This window comes from Lampetra fluviatilis, chromosome 24 (assembly GCF_964198595.1).
Source record: "Lampetra fluviatilis chromosome 24, kcLamFluv1.1, whole genome shotgun sequence".
Classification (NCBI taxonomy): Eukaryota; Metazoa; Chordata; class Hyperoartia; order Petromyzontiformes; family Petromyzontidae; genus Lampetra; species Lampetra fluviatilis.
The window spans coordinates 1,991,570-2,018,304 of NC_136298.1; the positions used below are offsets into that span (position 1 = coordinate 1,991,570).

The 26,735-nt window shown below is 40.5% G+C and overlaps 25 non-coding genes across 25 annotated transcripts; all 25 read left to right on the top strand.

Annotated features, from left to right (window-relative positions):
* Positions 1-590: 590 nt before the first annotated feature.
* On the top strand, positions 591-673 carry TRNAL-CAG (transfer RNA leucine (anticodon CAG)). The gene has a single exon. It is a non-coding gene; the product is annotated as a tRNA-Leu (tRNA).
* An 808-nt stretch (positions 674-1,481) lies between these two features.
* Positions 1,482-1,564, top strand: TRNAL-CAG (transfer RNA leucine (anticodon CAG)). Its single transcript has one exon. It is a non-coding gene; the product is annotated as a tRNA-Leu (tRNA).
* An 810-nt stretch (positions 1,565-2,374) lies between these two features.
* Positions 2,375-2,457, top strand: TRNAL-CAG (transfer RNA leucine (anticodon CAG)). Its single transcript has one exon. It is a non-coding gene; the product is annotated as a tRNA-Leu (tRNA).
* Positions 2,458-3,265: 808 nt separating this feature from the next.
* On the top strand, positions 3,266-3,348 carry TRNAL-CAG (transfer RNA leucine (anticodon CAG)). The gene has a single exon. It is a non-coding gene; the product is annotated as a tRNA-Leu (tRNA).
* An 808-nt stretch (positions 3,349-4,156) lies between these two features.
* TRNAL-CAG (transfer RNA leucine (anticodon CAG)) lies at positions 4,157-4,239 on the top strand. The gene has a single exon. It is a non-coding gene; the product is annotated as a tRNA-Leu (tRNA).
* A 2,593-nt stretch (positions 4,240-6,832) lies between these two features.
* TRNAL-CAG (transfer RNA leucine (anticodon CAG)) lies at positions 6,833-6,915 on the top strand. Its single transcript has one exon. It is a non-coding gene; the product is annotated as a tRNA-Leu (tRNA).
* Positions 6,916-8,616: 1,701 nt separating this feature from the next.
* On the top strand, positions 8,617-8,699 carry TRNAL-CAG (transfer RNA leucine (anticodon CAG)). The gene has a single exon. It is a non-coding gene; the product is annotated as a tRNA-Leu (tRNA).
* An 809-nt stretch (positions 8,700-9,508) lies between these two features.
* On the top strand, positions 9,509-9,591 carry TRNAL-CAG (transfer RNA leucine (anticodon CAG)). The gene has a single exon. It is a non-coding gene; the product is annotated as a tRNA-Leu (tRNA).
* An 807-nt stretch (positions 9,592-10,398) lies between these two features.
* Positions 10,399-10,481, top strand: TRNAL-CAG (transfer RNA leucine (anticodon CAG)). The gene has a single exon. It is a non-coding gene; the product is annotated as a tRNA-Leu (tRNA).
* Positions 10,482-11,276: 795 nt separating this feature from the next.
* TRNAL-CAG (transfer RNA leucine (anticodon CAG)) lies at positions 11,277-11,359 on the top strand. Its single transcript has one exon. It is a non-coding gene; the product is annotated as a tRNA-Leu (tRNA).
* Positions 11,360-12,167: 808 nt separating this feature from the next.
* Positions 12,168-12,250, top strand: TRNAL-CAG (transfer RNA leucine (anticodon CAG)). The gene has a single exon. It is a non-coding gene; the product is annotated as a tRNA-Leu (tRNA).
* A 795-nt stretch (positions 12,251-13,045) lies between these two features.
* TRNAL-CAG (transfer RNA leucine (anticodon CAG)) lies at positions 13,046-13,128 on the top strand. Its single transcript has one exon. It is a non-coding gene; the product is annotated as a tRNA-Leu (tRNA).
* An 808-nt stretch (positions 13,129-13,936) lies between these two features.
* On the top strand, positions 13,937-14,019 carry TRNAL-CAG (transfer RNA leucine (anticodon CAG)). The gene has a single exon. It is a non-coding gene; the product is annotated as a tRNA-Leu (tRNA).
* Positions 14,020-14,826: 807 nt separating this feature from the next.
* Positions 14,827-14,909, top strand: TRNAL-CAG (transfer RNA leucine (anticodon CAG)). The gene has a single exon. It is a non-coding gene; the product is annotated as a tRNA-Leu (tRNA).
* Positions 14,910-15,704: 795 nt separating this feature from the next.
* Positions 15,705-15,787, top strand: TRNAL-CAG (transfer RNA leucine (anticodon CAG)). The gene has a single exon. It is a non-coding gene; the product is annotated as a tRNA-Leu (tRNA).
* An 808-nt stretch (positions 15,788-16,595) lies between these two features.
* Positions 16,596-16,678, top strand: TRNAL-CAG (transfer RNA leucine (anticodon CAG)). Its single transcript has one exon. It is a non-coding gene; the product is annotated as a tRNA-Leu (tRNA).
* A 795-nt stretch (positions 16,679-17,473) lies between these two features.
* On the top strand, positions 17,474-17,556 carry TRNAL-CAG (transfer RNA leucine (anticodon CAG)). The gene has a single exon. It is a non-coding gene; the product is annotated as a tRNA-Leu (tRNA).
* Positions 17,557-18,574: 1,018 nt separating this feature from the next.
* TRNAL-CAG (transfer RNA leucine (anticodon CAG)) lies at positions 18,575-18,657 on the top strand. The gene has a single exon. It is a non-coding gene; the product is annotated as a tRNA-Leu (tRNA).
* An 809-nt stretch (positions 18,658-19,466) lies between these two features.
* On the top strand, positions 19,467-19,549 carry TRNAL-CAG (transfer RNA leucine (anticodon CAG)). Its single transcript has one exon. It is a non-coding gene; the product is annotated as a tRNA-Leu (tRNA).
* Positions 19,550-20,358: 809 nt separating this feature from the next.
* TRNAL-CAG (transfer RNA leucine (anticodon CAG)) lies at positions 20,359-20,441 on the top strand. Its single transcript has one exon. It is a non-coding gene; the product is annotated as a tRNA-Leu (tRNA).
* Positions 20,442-21,249: 808 nt separating this feature from the next.
* On the top strand, positions 21,250-21,332 carry TRNAL-CAG (transfer RNA leucine (anticodon CAG)). Its single transcript has one exon. It is a non-coding gene; the product is annotated as a tRNA-Leu (tRNA).
* An 810-nt stretch (positions 21,333-22,142) lies between these two features.
* On the top strand, positions 22,143-22,225 carry TRNAL-CAG (transfer RNA leucine (anticodon CAG)). Its single transcript has one exon. It is a non-coding gene; the product is annotated as a tRNA-Leu (tRNA).
* Positions 22,226-23,034: 809 nt separating this feature from the next.
* Positions 23,035-23,117, top strand: TRNAL-CAG (transfer RNA leucine (anticodon CAG)). Its single transcript has one exon. It is a non-coding gene; the product is annotated as a tRNA-Leu (tRNA).
* An 808-nt stretch (positions 23,118-23,925) lies between these two features.
* Positions 23,926-24,008, top strand: TRNAL-CAG (transfer RNA leucine (anticodon CAG)). Its single transcript has one exon. It is a non-coding gene; the product is annotated as a tRNA-Leu (tRNA).
* Positions 24,009-24,818: 810 nt separating this feature from the next.
* On the top strand, positions 24,819-24,901 carry TRNAL-CAG (transfer RNA leucine (anticodon CAG)). Its single transcript has one exon. It is a non-coding gene; the product is annotated as a tRNA-Leu (tRNA).
* Positions 24,902-26,735: the final 1,834 nt, after the last annotated feature.

The following is a 26,735-nucleotide window of genomic DNA, read 5'->3' on the forward strand; positions in this document are numbered from 1 at the left end:
TGCAAGGGGTCGGCATAAAAACATGTAAAATGAAAATTAATAATACTGCTATGACTGTTATACAACCAATTGTCTTCCAGTTGTAGGGCAGGTCAGATAGTGCGGCCCCCCTGGTGTGGATATAAATAACTTGATGATGTTACGTTAATCAGTTCTGTGATATCTTTTTCCGTCAACCATTGTCTCACAAAGGGCATAGACCAGCGCTGCACGAAGTCCAAATGTACGCTTCATACCATGCATGACACCAGCAGTATAATTTCGATTCAATTTGGCGATAAGATTCAGCAATACCCTCAATTAAACATGAGTAAGAATCACTGGATTTCCTTGATCAAATGCATCTTGGTTATGAATATTCTTCACGGATGTTTCTGAGTAAATATTGGAATTCCCTCCTTCTAGGATCATGCATCCGTCTAAATGACAATTAGGTTGTCCAAAAATGGTGGGTATTGTTTCGCTTGAATCACTTGTGATGAGGAAGTGTTCTTGCTTAGATAAATAATTGGAATGTTCATTTCACATGAACCACGTGGATCGATTGCTGAGAATGGATTAAAATTAGCCTCTAGTGACACCATGCCACAGTCAGGATGGCCGAGCGGTCTAAGGCGCTGCGTTCAGGTCGCAGTCTCCCCTGGAGGCGTGGGTTCGAATCCCACTTCTGACAGCATGATGCTCTTTTTGAATTAACAACAATTTTCTGTTTTGTGATTTCAATGAAGCTTAGCTATCGCAATTGAATTGAGAAATATTCGATAATAGAACAAGGCAGGAAAGTTTGGTGAAAATAAATATGAGAAAAACAAAAGTCACACACAAGGAGTGATTGAGAGCATTACATATTTTGTATGGAGGGAAACACAATGCAAAAAATCACGTTGGTATGCAAGGGGTCGGCATAAAAACATGTAAAATGAAAATTAATAATACTGCTATGACTGTTATACAACCAATTGTCTTCCTGTTGTAGGGCAGGTCGGATAGTGCGGCCCCCCTGGTGTGGATATGAAGTAACTTGATGATGTTACGTGAATCAGTTCTGTGATATATTTTTCCGTGAACCATTGTCTGACACAGGGCATAGACCAGCGCTGTACGAAGTCCAAATGTACGCTTCATACCATGCATGACACCAGCAGAATAATTTCGATTAAATTTGGCGATAAGATTCAGCAATATCCTCAATTAAACATGAGTAAGAATCACTGGATTTCCTTGATCAAATGCATCTTGGTTATGAATATTCTTCACGGATGTTTCTGAGTAAATATTGGAATTCCCTCCTTCTAGGATCATGCATCCGTCTAAATGACAACTAGGTTGTCCAAAAATGGTGGGTATTGTTTCGCTTGAATCACTTGTGATGAGGAAGTGTTCTTGCTTAGATAAATAATTGGAATGTTTATTTCACATGAACCACGTGGATCGATTGCTGAGAATGGATTAAAATTAGCCTCTAGTGACACCATGCCACAGTCAGGATGGCCGAGCGGTCTAAGGCGCTGCGTTCAGGTCGCAGTCTCCCCTGGTGGCGTGGGTTCGAATCCCACTTCTGACAGCATGATGCTCTTTTGTGAATTAACAACAATTTTCTGTTTTGTGATTTCAATGAAGCTTAGCTATCGCAATTGAATTGAGAAATATTCCATAATAGAACAAGGCAGGAAAGTTTGGTGAATATAAATATGAGAAAAACAAAAGTCACACACAAAGAGTGATTGAGAGCATTACATATTTTGTATGGAGGGAAACACAATGCAAAAAAACACGTTGGTATGCAAGGGGTCGGCATAAAAACATGTAAAATGAAAATTAATAATACTGCTATGACTGTTATACAACCAATTGTCTTCCTGTTGTAGGGCAGGTCAGATAGTGCGGCCCCGCTGGTGTGGTTATGAAGTAACTTGATGATGTTACGTGAATCAGTTCTGTGATATCTTTTTCCGTGAACCATTGTCTCACAAAGGGCAATAGACCAGCGCTGCACGAAGTCCAAATGTACGCTTCATACCATGCATGACACCAGCAGTATAATTTCGATTCAATTTGGCGATAAGATTCAGCAATACCCTCAATTAAACATGAGTAAGAATCACTGGATTTCCTTGATCAAATGCATCTTGTTTATGAATATTCTTCACGGATGTTTCTGAGTAAATATTGGAATTCCCTCCTTCTAGGATCATGCATCCGTCTAAATGACAACTAGGTTGTCCAAAAATGGTGGGTATTGTTTCGCTTGCATCACTTGTGATGAGGAAGTGTTCTTGCTTAGATAAATAATTGGAATGTTCATTTCACATGAACCACGTGGATCGATTGCTGAGAATGGATTAAAATTAGCCTCTAGTGACACCATGCCACAGTCAGGATGGCCGAGCGGTCTAAGGCGCTGCGTTCAGGTCGCAGTCTCCCCTGGAGGCGTGGGTTCGAATCCTACTTCTGACAGCATGATGCTCTTTTGTGAATTAACTACAATTTTCTTTTTTGTGATTTCAATGAAGCTTAGCTATCGCAATAGAATTGAGAAATATTCAATAATGGAACAAGGCAGGAAAGTTTGGTGAATATAAATATGAGAAAAACAAAAGTCACACACAAAGAGTGATTGAGAGCATTACATATTTTGTATTGAGGGAAACACAATGCAAAAAATCACGTTGGTATGCAAGGGGTCGGCAAAAAAACATGTAAAATGAAAATTAATAATACTGCTATGACTGTTATACAACCAATTGTCTTCCTGTTATAGGGCAGGTCGGAGAGTGCGGCCCCCCTGGTGTGGATATGAATAACTTGATGATGTTACGTGAATAAGTTCTGTGATATCTTTTTCCGTCAACCATTGTCTCACAAAGGGCATAGACCAGCGCTGCACGAAGTCCAAATGTACGCTTCATACCATGCATGACACCAGCAGTATAATTTCGATTCAATTTGGCGATAAGATTCAGCAATACCCTCAATTAAACATGAGTAAGAATCACTGGATTTCCTTGATCAAATGCATCTTGTTTATGAATATTCTTCACGGATGTTTCTGAGTAAATATTGGAATTCCCTCCTTCTAGGATCATGCATCCGTCTAAATGACAACTAGGTTGTCCAAAAATGGTGGGTATTGTTTCGCTTGCATCACTTGTGATGAGGAAGTGTTCTTGCTTAGATAAATAATTGGAATGTTCATTTCACATGAACCACGTGGATCGATTGCTGAGAATGGATTAAAATTAGCCTCTAGTGACACCATGCCACAGTCAGGATGGCCGAGCGGTCTAAGGCGCTGCGTTCAGGTCGCAGTCTCCCCTGGAGGCGTGGGTTCGAATCCTACTTCTGACAGCATGATGCTCTTTTGTGAATTAACAACAATTTTCTTTTTTGTGATTTCAATGAAGCTTAGCTATCGCAATAGAATTGAGAAATATTCGATAATGGAACAAGGCAGGAAAGTTTGGTGAATATAAATATGAGAAAAACAAAAGTCACACACAAAGAGTGATTGAGAGCATTACATATTTTGTATTGAGGGAAACACAATGCAAAAAATCACGTTGGTATGCAAGGGGTCGGCAAAAAAACATGTAAAATGAAAATTAATAATACTGCTATGACTGTTATACAACCAATTGTCTTCCTGTTATAGGGCAGGTCGGAGAGTGCGGCCCCCCTGGTGTGGATATGAATAACTTGATGATGTTACGTGAATAAGTTCTGTGATATCTTTTTCCGTCAACCATTGTCTCACAAAGGGCATAGACCAGCGCTGCACGAAGTCCAAATGTACGCTTCATACCATGCATGACACCAGCAGTATAATTTCGATTCAATTTGGCGATAAGATTCAGCAATACCCTCAATTAAACATGAGTAAGAATCACTGGATTTCCTTGATCAAATGCATCTTGGTTATGAATATTCTTCACGGATGTTTCTGAGTAAATATTGGAATTCCCTCCTTCTAGGATCATGCATCCGTCTAAATGACAACTAGGTTGTCCAAAAATGGTGGGTATTGTTTCGCTTGCATCACTTGTGATGAGGAAGTGTTCTTGCTTAGATAAATAATTGGAATGTTCATTTCACATGAACCACGTGGATCGATTGCTGAGAATGGATTAAAATTAGCCTCTAGTGACACCATGCCACAGTCAGGATGGCCGAGCGGTCTAAGGCGCTGCGTTCAGGTCGCAGTCTCCCCTGGAGGCGTGGGTTCGAATCCTACTTCTGACAGCATGATGCTCTTTTGTGAATTAACTACAATTTTCTGTTTTGTGATTTCAATGAAGCTTAGCTATCGCAATAGAATTGAGAAATATTCGATAATGGAACAAGGCAGGAAAGTTTGGTGAATATAAATATGAGAAAAACAAAAGTCACACACAAAGAGTGATTGAGAGCATTACATATTTTGTATGGAGGGAAACACAATGCAAAAAATCAGGTTGGTATGCAAGGGGTCGCAATAAAAACATGTAAAATGAAAATTAATAATACGGCTATGACTGTTATACAACCAATTGTCTTCCTGTTGTAGGGCAGGTCGGATAGTGCGGCACCCCTGGTGTGGATATGAAGTAACTTGATGATGTTACGTGAATCAGTTCTGTGATATATTTTTCCGTGAACCATTGTCTCACACAGGGCATAGACCAGCGCTGTACGAAGTCCAAATGTACGCTTCATACCATGCATGACACCAGCAGAATAATTTCGATTAAATTTGGCGATAAGATTCAGCAATATCCTCAATTAAACATGAGTAAGAATCACTGGATTTCCTTGATCAAATGCATCTTGGTTATGAATATTCTTCACGGATGTTTCTGAGTAAGTATTGGAATTCCCTCCTTCTAGGATCATGCATCCGTCTAAATGACAACTAGGTTGTCCAAAAATGGTGGGTATTGTTTCGCTTGAATCACTTGTGATGAGGAAGTGTTCTTGCTTAGATAAATAATTTGAATGTTTATTTCACATGAACCACGTGGATCGATTGCTGAGAATGGATTAAAATTAACCTCTAGTGACACCATGCCACAGTCAGGATGGCCGAGCGGTCTAAGGCGCTGCGTTCAGGTCGCAGTCTCCCCTGGAGGCGAGGGTTCGAATCCCACTTCCGACGGCATGATGCTCTTTTGTGAATTAACAACAATTTTCTGTTTTGTGATTTCAATGAAGCTTAGCTATCGCAATTGAATTGAGAAATATTCCATAATAGAACAAGGCAGGAAAGTTTGGTGAATATAAATATGAGAAAAACAAAAGTCACACACAAAGAGTGATTGAGAGCATTACATATTTTGTATGGAGGGAAACACAATGCAAAAAAACACGTTGGTATGCAAGGGGTCGGCATAAAAACATGTAAAATGAAAATTAATAATACTGCTATGACTGTTATACAACCAATTGTCTTCCTGTTGTAGGGCAGGTCAGATAGTGCGGCCCCCCTGGTGTGGTTATGAAGTAACTTGATGATGTTACGTGAATCAGTTCTGTGATATCTTTTTCCGTGAACCATGTCTCACAAAGGGCAATAGACCAGCGCTGCACGAAGTCCAAATGTACGCTTCATACCATGCATGACACCAGCAGTATAATTTCGATTCAATTTGGCGATAAGATTCAGCAATACCCTCAATTAAACATGAGTAAGAATCACTGGATTTCCTTGATCAAATGCATCTTGGTTATGAATATTCTTCACGGATGTTTCTGAGTAAATATTGGAATTCAATCCTTCTAGGATCATGCATCCGTCTAAATGACAACTAGGTTGTCCAAAAATGGTGGGTATTGTTTCGCTTGAATCACTTGTGATGAGGAAGTGTTCTTGCTTAGATAAATAATTGGAATGTTTATTTCACATGAACCACGTGGATCGATTGCTGAGAATGGATTAAAATTAGCCTCTAGTGACACCATGCCACAGTCAGGAAGGCCGAGCGGTCTAAGGCGCTGCGTTCAGGTCGCAGTTTCCCCTGGAGGCGTGGGTTCGAATCCCACTTCTGACAGCATGATGCTCTTTTGTGAATTAACAACAATTTTCTGTTTTGTGATTTCAATGAAACTTAGCTATCGCAATAGAATTGAGAAATATTCGATAATGGAACAAGGCAGGAAAGTTTGGTGGATATAAATATGAGAAAAACAAAAGTCACACACAAAGAGTGATTGAGAGCATTACATATTTTGTATGGAGGGAAACACAATGCAAAAAATCACGTTGGTATGCAAGGGGTCGGCATAAAAACATGTAAAATGAAAATTAATAATACTGCTATGACTGTTATACAACCAATTGTCTTCCTGTTGTAGGGCAGGTCAGATAGTGCGGCCCCCCTGGTGTGGATATGAAGTAACTTGATGATGTTACGTGAATCAGTTCTGTGATATCTTTTTCCGTCAACCATTGTCTCACAAAGGGCATAGACCAGCGCTGCACGAAGTCCAAATGTACGCTTCATACCATGCATGACACCAGCAGTATAATTTCGATTCAATTTGGCGATAAGATTCAGCAATACCCTCAATTAAACATGAGTAAGAATCACTGGATTTCCTTGATCAAATGCATCTTGGTTATGAATATTCTTCACGGATGTTTCTGAGTAAATATTGGAATTCCCTCCTTCTAGGATCATGCATCCGTCTAAATGACAACTAGGTTGTCCAAACATGGTGGGTATTGTTTCGCTTGAATCACTTGTGATGAGGAAGTGTTCTTGCTTAGATAAATAATTGGAATGTTTATTTCACATGAACCACGTGGATCGATTGCTGAGAATGGATTAAAATTAGCCTCTAGTGACCCCATGCCACAGTCAGGATGGCCGAGCGGTCTAAGGCGCTGCGTTCAGGTCGCAGTCTCCCTTGGAGGCGTGGGTTCGAATCCCACTTCTGACAGCATGATGCTCTTTTGTGAATTAACAACAATCTTCTGTTTTGTGATTTCAATGAAGCTTAGCTATCGCAATTGAATTGAGAAATATTCGATAATGGAACAAGGCAGAAAAGTTTGGTGAATATAAATATGAGAAAAACAAAAGTCACACACAAAGAGTGATTGAGAACATTACATATTTTGTATGGAGGGAAACACAATGCAAAAAATCACGTTGGTATGCAAGGGGTCGGCATAAAAACATGTAAAATGAAAATTAATAATACTGCTATGACTGTTATACAACCAATTGTCTTCCTGTTGTAGGGCAGGTCGGATAGTGCGGCCCCCCTGGTGTGGATATGAAGTAACTTGATGATGTTACGTGAATCAGTTCTGTGATATATTTTTCCGTGAACCATTGTCTCACACAGGGCATAGACCAGCGCTGCACGAAGTCCAAATGTACGCTTCATACCATGCATGACACCAGCAGTATAATTTCGATTCAATTTGGCGATAAGATTCAGCAATACCCTCAATTAAACATGAGTAAGAATCACTGGATTTCCTTGATCAAATGCATCTTGGTTATGAATATTCTTCACGGATGTTTCTGAGTAAATATTGGAATTTCCTCCTTCTAGGATCATGCATCCGTCTAAATGACAACTAGGTTGTCCAAACATGGTGGGTATTGTTTCGCTTGAATCACTTGTGATGAGGAAGTGTTCTTGCTTAGATAAATAATTGGAATGTTTATTTCACATGAACCACGTGGATCGATTGCTGAGAATGGATTAAAATTAGCCTCTAGTGACACTATGCCACAGTCAGGATACCCGAGCGGTCTAAGGCGCTGCGTTCAGGTCGCAGTCTCCCCTGGAGGCGTGGGTTCGAATCCCACTTCTGACAGCATGATGCTCTTTTGTGAATTAACAACAATTTTCTGTTTTGTGATTTCAATGAAGCTTAGCTATCGCAATTGAATTGAGAAATATTCGATAATGGAACAAGGCAGAAAAGTTTGGTGAATATAAATATGAGAAAAACAAAAGTCACACACAAAGAGTGATTGAGAACATTACATATTTTGTATGGAGGGAAACACAATGCAAAAAATCACGTTGGTATGCAAGGGGTCGGCATAAAAACATGTAAAATGAAAATTAATAATACTGCTATGACTGTTATACAACCAATTGTCTTCCTGTTGTAGGGCAGGTCGGATAGTGCGGCCCCCCTGGTGTGGATATGAAGTAACTTGATGATGTTACGTGAATCAGTTCTGTGATATATTTTTCCGTGAACCATTGTCTCACACAGGGCATAGACCAGCGCTGCACGAAGTCCAAATGTACGCTTCATACCATGCATGACACCAGCAGTATAATTTCGATTCAATTTGGCGATAAGATTCAGCAATACCCTCAATTAAACATGAGTAAGAATCACTGGATTTCCTTGATCAAATGCATCTTGGTTATGAATATTCTTCACGGATGTTTCTGAGTAAATATTGGAATTCCCTCCTTCTAGGATCATGCATCCGTCTAAATGACAACTAGGTTGTCCAAAAATGGTGGGTATTGTTTCGCTTGAATCACTTGTGATGAGGAAGTGTTCTTGCTTAGATAAATAATTGGAATGTTTATTTCACATGAACCACGTGGATCGATTGCTGAGAATGGATTAAAATTAGCCTCTAGTGACACCATGCCACAGTCAGGATGGCCGAGCGGTCTAAGGCGCTGCGTTCAGGTCGCAGTCTCCCCTGGAGGCGTGGGTTCGAATCCCACTTCCGACAGCATGATGCTCTTTTGTGAATTAACAACAATTTTCTGTTTTGTGATTTCAATGAAGCTTAGCTATCGCAATAGAATTGAGAAATATTCGATAATGGAACAAGGCAGGAAAGTTTGGTGAATATAAATATGAGAAAATCAAAAGTCACAAACAAAGAGTGATTGAGAGCATTACATATTTTGTATGGAGTGAAACACAATGCAAAAAATCACGTTGGTATGCAAGGGGTCGGCATAAAAACATGTAAAATGAAAATTAATAATACTGCTATGACTGTTATACAACCAATTGTCTTCCTGTTGTAGGGCAGGTCAGATAGTGCGGCCCCCCTGGTGTGGATATGAAGTAACTTGATGATGTTACGTGAATCAGTTCTGTGATATCTTTTTCCGTGAACCATTGTCTCACAAAGGGCATAGACCAGCGCTGCACGAAGTCCAAATGTACGCTTCATACCATGCATGACACCAGCAGTATAATTTCGATTCAATTTGGCGATAAGATTCAGAAATACCCTCAATTAAACATGAGTAAGAATCACTGGATTTCCTTGATCAAATGCATCTTGGTTATGAATATTCTTCACGGATGTTTCTGAGTAAATATTGGAATTCCCTCCTTCTAGGATCATGCATCCGTCTAAATGACAACTAGGTTGTCCAAACATGGTGGGTATTGTTTCGCTTGAATCACTTGTGATGAGGAAGTGTTCTTGCTTAGATAAATAATTGGAATGTTTATTTCACATGAACCACGTGGATCGATTGCTGAGAATGGATTAAAATTAGCATCTAGTGACACCATCCCACAGTCAGGATGGCCGAGCGGTCTAAGGCGCTGCGTTCAGGTCGCAGTCTCCCCTGGTGGCGTGGGTTCGAATCCCACTTCTGACAGCATGATGCTCTTTTGTGAATTAACAACAATTTTCTGTTTTGTGATTTCAATGAAACTTAGCTATCGCAACAGAATTGATAAATATTCGATAATGGAACAAGGCAGGAAAGTTTGGTGGATATAAATATGAGAAAAACAAAAGTCACACACAAAGAGTGATTGAGAGCATTACATATTTTGTATGGAGGGAAAGACAATGCAAAAAATCACGTTGGTATGCAAGGGGTCGGCATAAAAACATGTAAAATGAAAAGTAATAATACTGCTATGACTGTTATACAACCAATTGTCTTCCTGTTGTAGGGCAGGTCAGATAGTGCGGCCCCCTGGTGTGGATATGAATAACTTGATGATGTTACGTGAATCAGTTCTGTGATATCTTTTTCCGTCAACCATTGTCTCACAAACGGCATAGACCAGCGCTGCACGAAGTCCAAATGTACGCTTCATATCATGCATGACACCAGCAGTATAATTTCTATTCAATTTGGCGATACGATTCAGCAATACCCTCAATTAAACATGAGTAAGAATCACTGGATTTCCTTGATCAAATGCATCTTGGTTATGAATATTCTTCACGGATGTTTCTGAGTAAATATTGGAATTCCCTCCTTCTAGGATCATGCATCCGTCTAAATGACAACTAGGTTGTCCAAAAATGGTGGGTATTGTTTCGCTTGAATCACTTGTGATGAGGAAGTGTTCTTGCTTAGATAAATAATTGGAATGTTTATTTCACATGAACCACGTGGATCGATTGCTGAGAATGGATTAAAATTAGCCTCTAGTGACACCATGCCACAGTCAGGATGGCCGAGCGGTCTAAGGCGCTGCGTTCAGTTCGCAGTCTCCCCTGGAGGTGTGGGTTCGAATCCCACTTCTGACAGCATGATGCTCTTTTGTGAATTAACAACAATTTTCTGTTTTTGTGATTTCAATTAAGCTGAGCTATCGCAATTGAATTGAGAAATATTCGATAATAGAACAAGGCAGGAAAGTTTGGTGAATATAAATATGAGAAAAACAAAAGTCACACACAAAGAGTGATTGAGAGCATTACATATTTTGTATGGAGGGAAACACAATGCAAAAAATCACGTTGGTATGCAAGGGGTCGGCATAAAAACGTGTAAAATGAAAATTAATAATACTGCTATGACTGTTATACAACCAATTGTCTTCCTGTTGTAGGGCAGGTCAGATAGTGCGGCCCCCCTGGTGTGGATATGAAGTAACTTGATGATGTTACGTGAATCAGTCCGTGAACCATTGTCTCACAAAGGGCAATAGACCAGCGCTGCACGAAGTCCAAATGTACGCTTCATACCATGCATGACACCAGCAGTATAATTTCGATTCAATTTGGCGATAAGATTCAGCAATACCCTCAATTAAACATGAGTAAGAATCACTGGATTTCCTTGATCAAATGCATCTTGGTTATGAATATTCTTCACGGATGTTTCTGAGTAAATATTGGAATTCCCTCCTTCTAGGATCATGCATCCGTCTAAATGACAAATAGGTTGTCCAAAAATGGTGGGTATTGTTTCGCTTGAATCACTTGTGATGAGGAAGTGTTCTTGCTTAGATAAATAATTGGAATGTTTATTTCACATGAACCACGTGGATCGATTGCTGAGAATGGATTAAAATTAGCCTCTAGTGACCCCATGCCACAGTCAGGATGGCCGAGCGGTCTAAGGCGCTGCGTTCAGGTCGCAGTCTCCCTTGGAGGCGTGGGGTCGAATCCCACTTCTGACAGCATGATGCACTTTTGTGAATTAACAACAATCTTCTGTTTTGTGATTTCAATGAAGCTTAGCTATCGCAATTGAATTGAGAAATATTCGATAATGGAACAAGGCAGAAAAGTTTGGTGAATATAAATATGAGAAAAACAAAAGTCACACACAAAGAGTGATTGAGAACATTACATATTTTGTATGGAGGGAAACACAATGCAAAAAATCACGTTGGTATGCAAGGGGTCGGCATAAAACATGTAAAATGAAAATTAATAATACTGCTATGACTGTTATACAACCAATTGTCTTCCTGTTGTAGGGCAGGTCAGATAGTGCGGCCCCCCTGGTGTGGATATGAAGTAACTTGATGATGTTACGTGAATCAGTTCTGTGATATCTTTTTCCGTGAACCATTGTCTCACAAAGGGCATAGACCAGCGCTGCACGAAGTCCAAATGTACGCTTCATACCATGCATGGCACCAGCAGTATAATTTCGATTCAATTTGGCGATAAGATTCAGCAATACCCTCAATTAAACATGAGTAAGAATCACTGGATTTCCTTGATCAAATGCATCTTGGTTATGAATATTCTTCACGGATGTTTCTGAGTAAATATTGGAATTCCCTCCTTCTAGGATCATGCATCCGTCTAAATGACAACTAGGTTGTCCAAACATGGTGGGTATTGTTTCGCTTGAATCACTTGTGATGAGGAAGTGTTCTTGCTTAGATAAATAATTGGAATGTTTATTTCACATGAACCACGTGGATCGATTGCTGAGAATGGATTAAAATTAGCCTCTAGTGACACCATGCCACAGTCAGGATGGCCGAGCGGTCTAAGGCGCTGCGTTCAGTTCGCAGTCTCCCCTGGAGGTGTGGGTTCGAATCCCACTTCTGACAGCCTGATGCTCTTTTGTGAATTAACAACAATTTTCTGTTTTTGTGATTTCAATTAAGCTGAGCTATCGCAATTGAATTGAGAAATATTCGATAATAGAACAAGGCAGGAAAGTTTGGTGAATATAAATATGAGAAAAACAAAAGTCACACACAAAGAGTGATTGAGAGCATTACATATTTTGTATGGAGGGAAACACAATGCAAAAAATCACGTTGGTATGCAAGGGGTCGGCATAAAAACATGTAAAATGAAAATTAATAATACTGCTATGACTGTTATACAACCAATTGTCTTCCTGTTGTAGGGCAGGTCAGATAGTGCGGCCCCCCTGGTGTGGATATGAAGTAACTTGATGATGTTACGTGAATCAGTCCGTGAACCATTGTCTCACAAAGGGCAATAGACCAGCGCTGCACGAAGTCCAAATGTACGCTTCATACCATGCATGACACCAGCAGTATAATTTCGATTCAATTTGGCGATAAGATTCAGCAATACCCTCAATTAAACATGAGTAAGAATCACTGGATTTCCTTGATCAAATGCATCTTGGTTATGAATATTCTTCACGGATGTTTCTGAGTAAATATTGGAATTCCCTCCTTCTAGGATCATGCATCCGTCTAAATGACAAATAGGTTGTCCAAAAATGGTGGGTATTGTTTCGCTTGAATCACTTGTGATGAGGAAGTGTTCTTGCTTAGATAAATAATTGGAATGTTTATTTCACATGAACCACGTGGATCGATTGCTGAGAATGGATTAAAATTAGCCTCTAGTGACCCCATGCCACAGTCAGGATGGCCGAGCGGTCTAAGGCGCTGCGTTCAGGTCGCAGTCTCCCTTGGAGGCGTGGGGTCGAATCCCACTTCTGACAGCATGATGCACTTTTGTGAATTAACAACAATCTTCTGTTTTGTGATTTCAATGAAGCTTAGCTATCGCAATTGAATTGAGAAATATTCGATAATGGAACAAGGCAGAAAAGTTTGGTGAATATAAATATGAGAAAAACAAAAGTCACACACAAAGAGTGATTGAGAACATTACATATTTTGTATGGAGGGAAACACAATGCAAAAAATCACGTTGGTATGCAAGGGGTCGGCATAAAACATGTAAAATGAAAATTAATAATACTGCTATGACTGTTATACAACCAATTGTCTTCCTGTTGTAGGGCAGGTCAGATAGTGCGGCCCCCCTGGTGTGGATATGAAGTAACTTGATGATGTTACGTGAATCAGTTCTGTGATATCTTTTTCCGTGAACCATTGTCTCACAAAGGGCATAGACCAGCGCTGCACGAAGTCCAAATGTACGCTTCATACCATGCATGGCACCAGCAGTATAATTTCGATTCAATTTGGCGATAAGATTCAGCAATACCCTCAATTAAACATGAGTAAGAATCACTGGATTTCCTTGATCAAATGCATCTTGGTTATGAATATTCTTCACGGATGTTTCTGAGTAAATATTGGAATTCCCTCCTTCTAGGATCATGCATCCGTCTAAATGACAACTAGGTTGTCCAAACATGGTGGGTATTGTTTCGCTTGAATCACTTGTGATGAGGAAGTGTTCTTGCTTAGATAAATAATTGGAATGTTTATTTCACATGAACCACGTGGATCGATTGCTGAGAATGGATTAAAATTAGCCTCTAGTGACACCATCCCACAGTCAGGATGGCCGAGCGGTCTAAGGCGCTGCGTTCAGGTCGCAGTCTCCCCTGGAGGCGTGGGTTCGAATCCCACTTCTGACAGCATGATGCTCTTTTGTGAATTAACAACAATTTTCTGTTTTGTGATTTCAATGAAACTTAGCTATCGCAACAGAATTGAGAAATATTCGATAATGGAACAAGGCAGGAAATTTTGGTGGATATAAATATGAGAAAAACAAAAGTCACACACAAAGAGTGATTGAGAGCTTTACATATTTTGTATGGAGGGAAAGACAATGCAAAAAATCACGTTGGTATGCAAGGGGTCGGCATAAAAACATGTAAAATGAAAAGTAATAATACTGCTATGACTGTTATACAACCAATTGTCTTCCTGTTGTAGGGCAGGTCAGATAGTGCGGCCCCCTGGTGTGGATATGAATAACTTGATGATGTTACGTGAATCAGTTCTGTGATATATTTTTCCGTCAACCATTGTCTCACAAACGGCATAGACCAGCGCTGCACGAAGTCGAAATGTACGCTTCATATCATGCATGACACCAGCAGTATAATTTCTATTCAATTTGGCGATACGATTCAGCAATACCCTCAATTAAACATGAGTAAGAATCACTGGATTTCCTTGATCAAATGCATCTTGGTTATGAATATTCTTCACGGATGTTTCTGAGTAAATATTGGAATTCCCTCCTTCTAGGATCATGCATCCGTCTAAATGACAACTAGGTTGTCCAAAAATGGTGGGTATTGTTTCGCTTGAATCACTTGTGATGAGGAAGTGTTCTTGCTTAGATAAATAATTGGAATGTTTATTTCACATGAACCACGTGGATCGATTGCTGAGAATGGATTAAAATTAGCCTCTAGTGACACCATGCCACAGTCAGGATGGCCGAGCGGTCTAAGGCGCTGCGTTCAGTTCGCAGTCTCCCCTGGAGGTGTGGGTTCGAATCCCACTTCTGACAGCATGATGCTCTTTTGTGAATTAACAACAATTTTCTGTTTTTGTGATTTCAATTAAGCTGAGCTATCGCAATTGAATTGAGAAATATTCGATAATAGAACAAGGCAGGAAAGTTTGGTGAATATAAATATGAGAAAAACAAAAGTCACACACAAAGAGTGATTGAGAGCATTACATATTTTGTATGGAGGGAAACACAATGCAAAAAATCACGTTGGTATGCAAGGGGTCGGCATAAAAACATGTAAAATGAAAATTAATAATACTGCTATGACTGTTATACAACCAATTGTCTTCCTGTTGTAGGGCAGGTCAGATAGTGCGGCCCCCCTGGTGTGGATATGAAGTAACTTGATGATGTTACGTGAATCAGTCCGTGAACCATTGTCTCACAAAGGGCAATAGACCAGCGCTGCACGAAGTCCAAATGTACGCTTCATACCATGCATGACACCAGCAGTATAATTTCGATTCAATTTGGCGATAAGATTCAGCAATACCCTCAATTAAACATGAGTAAGAATCACTGGATTTCCTTGATCAAATGCATCTTGGTTATGAATATTCTTCACGGATGTTTCTGAGTAAATATTGGAATTCCCTCCTTCTAGGATCATGCATCCGTCTAAATGACAAATAGGTTGTCCAAAAATGGTGGGTATTGTTTCGCTTGAATCACTTGTGATGAGGAAGTGTTCTTGCTTAGATAAATAATTGGAATGTTTATTTCACATGAACCACGTGGATCGATTGCTGAGAATGGATTAAAATTAGCCTCTAGTGACCCCATGCCACAGTCAGGATGGCCGAGCGGTCTAAGGCGCTGCGTTCAGGTCGCAGTCTCCCTTGGAGGCGTGGGGTCGAATCCCACTTCTGACAGCATGATGCACTTTTGTGAATTAACAACAATCTTCTGTTTTGTGATTTCAATGAAGCTTAGCTATCGCAATTGAATTGAGAAATATTCGATAATGGAACAAGGCAGAAAAGTTTGGTGAATATAAATATGAGAAAAACAAAAGTCACACACAAAGAGTGATTGAGAACATTACATATTTTGTATGGAGGGAAACACAATGCAAAAAATCACGTTGGTATGCAAGGGGTCGGCATAAAACATGTAAAATGAAAATTAATAATACTGCTATGACTGTTATACAACCAATTGTCTTCCTGTTGTAGGGCAGGTCAGATAGTGCGGCCCCCCTGGTGTGGATATGAAGTAACTTGATGATGTTACGTGAATCAGTTCTGTGATATCTTTTTCCGTGAACCATTGTCTCACAAAGGGCATAGACCAGCGCTGCACGAAGTCCAAATGTACGCTTCATACCATGCATGGCACCAGCAGTATAATTTCGATTCAATTTGGCGATAAGATTCAGCAATACCCTCAATTAAACATGAGTAAGAATCACTGGATTTCCTTGATCAAATGCATCTTGGTTATGAATATTCTTCACGGATGTTTCTGAGTAAATATTGGAATTCCCTCCTTCTAGGATCATGCATCCGTCTAAATGACAACTAGGTTGTCCAAAAATGGTGGGTATTGTTTCGCTTGAATCACTTGTGATGAGGAAGTGTTCTTGCTTAGATAAATAATTGGAATGTTTATTTCACATGAACCACGTGGATCGATTGCTGAGAATGGATTAAAATTAGCCTCTAGTGACACCATGCCACAGTCAGGATGGCCGAGCGGTCTAAGGCGCTGCGTTCAGTTCGCAGTCTCCCCTGGAGGTGTGGGTTCGAATCCCACTTCTGACAGCATGATGCTCTTTTGTGAATTAACAACAATTTTCTGTTTTTGTGATTTCAATTAAGCTGAGCTATCGCAATTGAATTGAGAAATATTCGATAATAGAACAAGGCAGGAAAGTTTGGTGAATATAAATATGAGAAAAACAAAAGTCACACACAAAGAGTGATTGAGAGCATTACATATTTTGTATGGAGGGAAACACAATGCAAAAAATCACGTTGGTATGCAAGGGGTCGGCATAAAAACATGTAAAATGAAAATTAATAATACTGCTATGACTGTTATACAACCAATTGTCTTCCTGTTGTAGGGCAGGTCAGATAGTGCGGCCCCCCTGGTGTGGATATGAAGTAACTTGATGATGTTACGTGAATCAGTCCGTGAACCATTGTCTCACAAAGGGCAATAGACCAGCGCTGCACGAAGTCCAAATGTACGCTTCATACCATGCATGACACCAGCAGTATAATTTCGATTCAATTTGGCGATAAGATTCAGCAATACCCTCAATTAAACATGAGTAAGAATCACTGGATTTCCTTGATCAAATGCATCTTGGTTATGAATATTCTTCACGGATGTTTCTGAGTAAATATTGGAATTCCCTCCTTCTAGGATCATGCATCCGTCTAAATGACAAATAGGTTGTCCAAAAATGGTGGGTATAGTTTCGCTTGAATCACTTGTGATGAGGAAGTGTTCTTGCTTAGATAAATAATTGGAATGTTTATTTCACATGAACCACGTGGATCGATTGCTGAGAATGGATTAAAATTAGCCTCTAGTGACCCCATGCCACAGTCAGGATGGCCGAGCGGTCTAAGGCGCTGCGTTCAGGTCGCAGTCTCCACTGGAGGCGTGGGTTCGAATCCCACTTCTGACAGCATGATGCACTTTTGTGAATTAACAACAATCTTCTGTTTTGTGATTTCAATGAAGCTTAGCTATCGCAATTGAATTGAGAAATATTCGATAATGGAACAAGGCAGAAAAGTTTGGTGAGTATAAATATGAGAAAAACAAAAGTCACACACAAAGAGTGATTGAGAACATTACATATTTTGTATGGAGGGAAACACAATGCAAAAAATCACGTTGGTATGCAAGGGGTCGGCATAAAACATGTAAAATGAAAATTAATAATACTGCTATGACTGTTATACAACCAATTGTCTTCCTGTTGTAGGGCAGGTCAGATAGTGCGGCCCCCCTGGTGTGGATATGAATAACTTGATGATGTTACGTGAATCAGTTCTGTGATATATTTTTCCGTGAACCATTGTCTCACAAAGGGCATAGACCAGCGCTGCACGAAGTCCAAATGTACGCTTCATACCATGCATGGCACCAGCAGTATAATTTCGATTCAATTTGGCGATAAGATTCAGCAATACCCTCAATTAAACATGAGTAAGAATCACTGGATTTCCTTGATCAAATGCATCTTGGTTATGAATATTCTTCACGGATGTTTCTGCGTAAATATTGGAATTCCCTCCATCTAGGATCATGCATCCGTCTAAATGACAACTAGGTTGTCCAAACATGGTGGGTATTGTTTCGCTTGAATCACTTGTGATGAGGAAGTGTTCTTGTTCTCAGGTTTTTTCGGTAAAGTCACGTAGGTAAAACATTAAAAGTAATGAAAGTAAAATAAAACAAAAATAAAAATAAAATTCACGACGTTTCTTTTTGTTTTATTTTACTTTCATTACTTTTAATGTTTTACCTACGTGACTTTACCGAAAAAACCTGAGAATATGAATCATTGCAGTCACGAAAGCTTCAAATCTAGAAGTGTTCTTGCTTAGATAAATAATTGGAATGTTTATTTCACATGAACCACGTGGATCGATTGCTGAGAATGGATTAAAATTAGCCTCTAGTGACACCATGCCACAGTCAGGATGGCCGAGCGGTCTAAGGCGCTGCGTTCAGGTCGCAGTCTCCCCTGGAGGCGTGGGTTCGAATCCCACTTCTGACAGCATGATGCTCTTTTGTGAATTAACAACAATTTTCTGTTTTGTGGTTTCAATGAAACTTAGCTATCGCAATAGAATTGAGAAATATTCGATAATGGAACAAGGCAGGAAAGTTTGGTGGATATAAATATGAGAAAAACAAAAGTCGCACACAAAGAGTGACTGAGAGCATTACATATTTTGTATGGAGGGAAACACAATGCAAAAAATCACGTTGGTATGCAAGGGGTCGGCATAAAAACATGTAAAATGAAAATTAATAATACTGCTATGACTGTTATACAACCAATTGTCTTCCTGTTGTAGGGCAGGTCGGATAGTGCGGCCCCCCTGGTGTGGATATGAAGTAACTTGATGATGTTACGTGAATCAGTTCTGTGATATATTTTTCCGTGAACCATTGTCTCACACAGGGCATAGACCAGCGCTGCACGAAGTCCAAATGTACGCTTCATACCATGCATGACACCAGCAGTATAATTCCGATTCAATTTGGCGAAAAGATTCAGCAATACCCTCAATTAAACATGAGTAAGAATCACTGGATTTCCTTGATCAAATGCATCTTGGTTATGAATATTCTTCACGGATGTTTCTGAATAAATATTGGAATTCCCTCCTTCTAGGATCATGCATCCGTCTAAATGACAACTAGGTTGTCCAAAAATGGTGGGTATTGTTTCGCTTGAATCACTTGTGATGAGGAAGTGTTCTTGCTTAGATAAATAATTGGAATGTTTATTTCACATGAACCACGTGGATCGATTGCTGAGAATGGATTAAAATTAGCCTCTAGTGACACCATGTCACAGTCAGGATGGCCGAGCGGTCTAAGGCGCTGCGTTCAGGTCGCAGTCTCCCCTGGAGGCGTGGGTTCGAATCCCACTTCTGACAGCATGATGCTCTTTTGTGAATTAACAACAATTTTCTGTTTTGTGATTTCAATGAAACTTAGCTATCGCAATAGAATTGAGAAATATTCGATAATGGAACAAGGCAGGAACGTTTGGTGGATATAAATATGAGAAAAACAAAAGTCGCACACAAAGAGTGACTGAGAGCATTACATATTTTGTATGGAGGGAAACACAATGCAAAAAATCACGTTGGTATGCAAGGGGTCGGCATAAAAACATGTAAAATGAAAATTAATAATACTGCTATGACTGTTATATAACCAATTGTCTTCCTGTTGTAGAGCAGGTCGGATAGTGCGGCCCCCCTGGTGTGTATATGAAGTAACTTGATGATGTTACGTGAATCAGTTCTGTGATATATTTTTCCGTGAACCATTGTCTCACACAGGGCATAGACCAGCGCTGCACGAAGTACAAATGTACGCTTCATACCATGCATGACACCAGCAGTATAATTTCGATTAAATTTGGCGATAAGATTCAGCAATACCCTCAATTAAACATGAGTAAGAATCACTGGATTTCCTTGATCAAATGCATCTTGGTTATGAATATTCTTCACGGATGTTTCTGAGTAAATATTGGAATTCCCTCCTTCTAGGATCATGCATCCGTCTAAATGACAACTAGGTTGTCCAAAAATGGTGGGTATTGTTTCGCTTGAATCACTTGTGATGAGGAAGTGTTCTTGCTTAGATAAATAATTGGAATGTTTATTTCACATGAACCACGTGGATCGATTGCTGAGAATGGATTAAAATTAGCCTCTAGTGACACCATGCCACAGTCAGGATAGCCGAGCGGTCTAAGGCGCTGCGTTCAGGTCGCAGTCTCCCCTGGAGGCGTGGGTTCGAATCCCGCTTCTGACAGCATGATGCTCTTTTGTGAATTAACAACAATTTTCTGTTTTGTGATTTCAATGAAGCTTAGCTATCGTAATTGAATTGAGAAATATTCGATAATAGAACAAGGCAGGAAAGTTTGGTGAATATAAATATGATAAAAACAAAAGTCACACACAAAGAGTGATTGAGAGCATTACATATTTTGTATGGAGGGAAACACAATGCAAAAAATCACGTTGGTATGCAAGGGGTCGGCATAAAAACATGTAAAATGAAAATTAATAATACTGCTATGACTGTTATACAACCAATTGTCTTCCTGTTGTCGGGCAGGTCAGATAGTGCGGCCCCCCTGGTGTGGATATGAATAACTTGATGATGTTACGTGAATCAGTTCTGTGATATATTTTTCCGTGAACCATTGTCTCAAAAAGGGCATAGACCAGCGCTTAACGAAGTCCAAATGTACGCTTCATACCATGCATGACACCAGCAGTATAATTTCGATTAAATTTGGCGATAAGATTCAGCAATACCCTCAATTAAACATGAGTAAGAATCACTGGATTTCCTTGATCAAATGCATCTTGGTTATGAATATTCTTCACGGATGTTTCTGCGTAAATATTGGAATTCCCTCCTTCTAGGATCATGCATCCGTCTAAATGACAACGAGGTTGTCCAAACATGGTGGGTATTGTTTCGCTTGAATCACTTGTGATGAGGAAGTGTTCTTGCTTAGATAAATAATTGGAATGTTTATTTCACATGAACCACGTGGATCGATTGCTGAGAATGGATTAAAATTAGCTTCTAGTGACACCATGCCACAGTCAGGATGGCCGAGCGGTCTAAGGCGCTGCGTTCAGGTCGCAGTCTCCCCTGGAGGCGTGGGTTCGAATCTCACTTCTGACAGCATGATGCTCTTTTGTGAATTAACAACAATTTTCTGTTTTGTGATTTCAATGAAACTTAGCTATCGCAATAGAATTGAGAAATATTCGATAATGGAACAAGGCAGGAAAGTTTGGTGGATATAAATATGAGAAAAACAAAAGTCGCACACAAAGAGTGACTGAGAGCATTACATATTTTGTATGGAGGGAAACACAATGCAAAAAATCACGTTGGTATGCAAGGGGTCGGCATAAAAACATGTAAAATGAAAATTAATAATACTGCTATGACTGTTATACAACCAATTGTCTTCCTGTTGTAGGGCAGGTCAGATAGTGCGGCCCCCCTGGTGTGGTTATGAAGTAACTTGATGATGTTACGTGAATCAGTTCTGTGATATCTTTTTCCGTGAACCATTGTCTCACAAAGGGCAATAGACCAGCGCTGCACGAAGTACAAATGTACGCTTCATACCATGCATGACACCAGCAGTATAATTTCGATTAAATTTGGCGATAAGATTCAGCAATACCCTCAATTAAACATGAGTAAGAATCACTGGATTTCCTTGATCAAATGCATCTTGGTTATGAATATTCTTCACGGATGTTTCTGAGTAAATATTGGAATTCCCTCCTTCTAGGATCATGCATCCGTCTAAATGACAACTAGGTTGTCCAAAAATGGTGGGTATTGTTTCGCTTGAATCACTTGTGATGAGGAAGTGTTCTTGCTTAGATAAATAATTGGAATGTTTATTTCACATGAACCACGTGGATCGATTGCTGAGAATGGATTAAAATTAGCCTCTAGTGACACCATGTCACAGTCAGGATGGCCGAGCGGTCTAAGGCGCTGCGTTCAGGTCGCAGTCTCCCCTGGAGGCGTGGGTTCGAATCCCACTTCTGACAGCATGATGCTCTTTTGTGAATTAACAACAATTTTCTGTTTTGTGATTTCAATGAAACTTAGCTATCGCAATAGAATTGAGAAATATTCGATAATGGAACAAGGCAGGAACGTTTGGTGGATATAAATATGAGAAAAACAAAAGTCGCACACAAAGAGTGACTGAGAGCATTACATATTTTGTATGGAGGGAAACACAATGCAAAAAATCACGTTGGTATGCAAGGGGTCGGCATAAAAACATGTAAAATGAAAATTAATAATACTGCTATGACTGTTATATAACCAATTGTCTTCCTGTTGTAGAGCAGGTCGGATAGTGCGGCCCCCCTGGTGTGTATATGAAGTAACTTGATGATGTTACGTGAATCAGTTCTGTGATATATTTTTCCGTGAACCATTGTCTCACACAGGGCATAGACCAGCGCTGCACGAAGTACAAATGTACGCTTCATACCATGCATGACACCAGCAGTATAATTTCGATTAAATTTGGCGATAAGATTCAGCAATACCCTCAATTAAACATGAGTAAGAATCACTGGATTTCCTTGATCAAATGCATCTTGGTTATGAATATTCTTCACGGATGTTTCTGAGTAAATATTGGAATTCCCTCCTTCTAGGATCATGCATCCGTCTAAATGACAACTAGGTTGTCCAAAAATGGTGGGTATTGTTTCGCTTGAATCACTTGTGATGAGGAAGTGTTCTTGCTTAGATAAATAATTGGAATGTTTATTTCACATGAACCACGTGGATCGATTGCTGAGAATGGATTAAAATTAGCCTCTAGTGACACCATGCCACAGTCAGGATAGCCGAGCGGTCTAAGGCGCTGCGTTCAGGTCGCAGTCTCCCCTGGAGGCGTGGGTTCGAATCCCGCTTCTGACAGCATGATGCTCTTTTGTGAATTAACAACAATTTTCTGTTTTGTGATTTCAATGAAGCTTAGCTATCGTAATTGAATTGAGAAATATTCGATAATAGAACAAGGCAGGAAAGTTTGGTGAATATAAATATGATAAAAACAAAAGTCACACACAAAGAGTGATTGAGAGCATTACATATTTTGTATGGAGGGAAACACAATGCAAAAAATCACGTTGGTATGCAAGGGGTCGGCATAAAAACATGTAAAATGAAAATTAATAATACTGCTATGACTGTTATACAACCAATTGTCTTCCTGTTGTCGGGCAGGTCAGATAGTGCGGCCCCCCTGGTGTGGATATGAATAACTTGATGATGTTACGTGAATCAGTTCTGTGATATATTTTTCCGTGAACCATTGTCTCAAAAAGGGCATAGACCAGCGCTTAACGAAGTCCAAATGTACGCTTCATACCATGCATGACACCAGCAGTATAATTTCGATTAAATTTGGCGATAAGATTCAGCAATACCCTCAATTAAACATGAGTAAGAATCACTGGATTTCCTTGATCAAATGCATCTTGGTTATGAATATTCTTCACGGATGTTTCTGCGTAAATATTGGAATTCCCTCCTTCTAGGATCATGCATCCGTCTAAATGAAAACGAGGTTGTCCAAACATGGTGGGTATTGTTTCGCTTGAATCACTTGTGATGAGGAAGTGTTCTTGCTTAGATAAATAATTGGAATGTTTATTTCACATGAACCACGTGGATCGATTGCTGAGAATGGATTAAAATTAGCTTCTAGTGACACCATGCCACAGTCAGGATGGCCGAGCGGTCTAAGGCGCTGCGTTCAGGTCGCAGTCTCCCCTGGAGGCGTGGGTTCGAATCCCACTTCTGACAGCATGATGCTCTTTTGTGAATTAACAACAATTTTCTGTTTTGTGATTTCAATGAAACTTAGCTATCGCAATAGAATTGAGAAATATTCGATAATGGAACAAGGCAGGAAAGTTTGGTGGATATAAATATGAGAAAAACAAAAGTCGCACACAAAGAGTGACTGAGAGCATTACATATTTTGTATGGAGGGAAACACAATGCAAAAAATCACGTTGGTATGCAAGGGGTCGGCATAAAAACATGTAAAATGAAAATTAATAATACTGCTATGACTGTTATACAACCAATTGTCTTCCTGTTGTAGGGCAGGTCAGATAGTGCGGCCCCCCTGGTGTGGTTATGAAGTAACTTGATGATGTTACGTGAATCAGTTCTGTGATATCTTTTTCCGTGAACCATTGTCTCACAAAGGGCAATAGACCAGCGCTGCACGAAGTACAAATGTACGCTTCATACCATGCATGACACCAGCAGTATAATTTCGATTAAATTTGGCGATAAGATTCAGCAATACCCTCAATTAAACATGAGTAAGAATCACTGGATTTCCTTGATCAAATGCATCTTGGTTATGAATATTCTTCACGGATGTTTCTGAGTAAATATTGGAATTCCCTCCTTCTAGGATCATGCATCCGTCTAAATGACAACTAGGTTGTCCAAAAATGGTGGGTATTGTTTCGCTTGAATCACTTGTGATGAGGAAGTGTTCTTGCTTAGATAAATAATTGGAATGTTTATTTCACATGAACCACGTGGATCGATTGCTGAGAATGGATTAAAATTAGCCTCTAGTGACACCATGCCACAGTCAGGATGGCCGAGCGGTCTAAGGCGCCGCGTTCAGGTCGCAGTCTCCACTGGAGGCGTGGGTTCGAATCCCACTTCTGACAGCATGATGCTCTTTTGTGAATTAACAACAATTTTCTGTTTTGTGATTTCAATGAAGCTTAGCTATCGCAATAGAATTGAGAAATATTCGATAATGGAACAAGGCAGGAAAGTTTGGTGAATATAAATATGAGAAAAACAAAAGCCACACACAAAGAGTTATTGAGAGCATTACATATTTTGTATGGAGGGAAACACAATGCAAAAAATCACGTTGGTATGCAAGGGGTCGGCATAAAAACATGTAAAATGAAAATTGATAATACTGCTATGACTGTTATACAACCAATTGTCTTCCTGTTGTAGGGCAGGTCAGATAGTGCGGCCCCCCTGGTGTGGTTATGAAGTAACTTGATGATGTTACGTGAATCAGTTCTGTGATATCTTTTTCCGTGAACCATTCTCACAAAGGGCAATAGACCAGCGCTGCACGAAGTCCAAATGTACGCTTCATACCATGCATGACACCAGCATTATAATTTCGATTAAATTTGGCGATAAGAATCAGCAATACCCTCAATTAAACATGTGTAAGAATCACTGGATTTCCTTGATCAAATGCATCTTGGTTATGAATATTCTTCGCGGATGTTTCTGAGTAAATATTGGAATTCCCTACTTCTAGGATCATGCATCCGTCTAAATGACAACTAGGTTGTCCAAAAATGGTGGGTATTGTTTCGCTTGAATCACTTGTGATGAGGAAGTGTTCTTGCTTATGTAATAATCCTTCAGGAGACGGCTTCGGAATCGTTCCTTTTAATTTTCACTTGACGATACACCTTGCTCACTCACTCTCCGTTGCTGGCAGACAACGGAGAGAGGACAGACCACCCACTAAGTCCCCGCCGCGCACGTGGCAACCCCTGGCCCCGTCCGCACGTGACCCTGCTCTCCTCCTGCTCCAGTCTGCTCCCGATCGTTCTCCTCCCCTCGCTCTTAACACCTCCGTCACGTGGTTCCCCCAGCCAATCATCCATGGACAGCTCCGACCATTCTCGATGGTTCCCTGTCAATCCCGGGACCACGCCCCTCATCCGGCTCCCCATTAGCTGGGGCCCCGAATGGCTAAGCCCATCCCCCTGATGGCCTGTCATGATGACGCATGGGCCATGGTCCCTATCTCAACCCTTATTGGCTACAAGCAGGACCGGCAAGCCAATCCCCACGTGAACCCTCTGTGGCTGTTATTACATCACCCCCCCCCCCCCCCGGTGAAAAAATTTTAGCCGTCTCGGCTGGAAAAGGGGTGAAGAACCAATTCCGCAAAATCTTATTAGGGCACCAAGGTGCATTTAACAATTTGAGGGTGAACCAGCGTTTCGGCGCCTAACAACATTCAACAGTCACCCATAACAATAAAAAAAAAATCACAACATACATTAGGGCGCCCCTGCAGCGCGGTAACGACAGGGAATTAGCAAAACGATCAGACGTTAACGAAACGGAAGAGATCTCGACCGCGTACGCGACGCGGGACCCTCTCCGCTCCCAGCGCAAGGTCACTTTGCCTCCGGATGGACAGGAGGTGGCAGGCTCAAAGAAGAAGTCGGTTGTTGGTGCTCGGTCGCGTCCAGGGCGGGCCCCGTTGGAGGGGGGGCAGCGGGGGCTTCCTCAGCCCTCAGAACCTGTTCATCTGCAGGAGGCACAACACAATCCCCCCTGGGATCAACGGGCGTATCACGCGGCGTAGTCGGCCCAGCAGAACCCGGCAGGTCAGCTATTGGGGATGAAGGACCGACGCGCGCATCAACATAGGGTTTAAGTCGCGAGGAATGAACGTACCACCGACGTTTGCCGTATTGAACACGGATACTTTGCGAGTTCCGAATATCT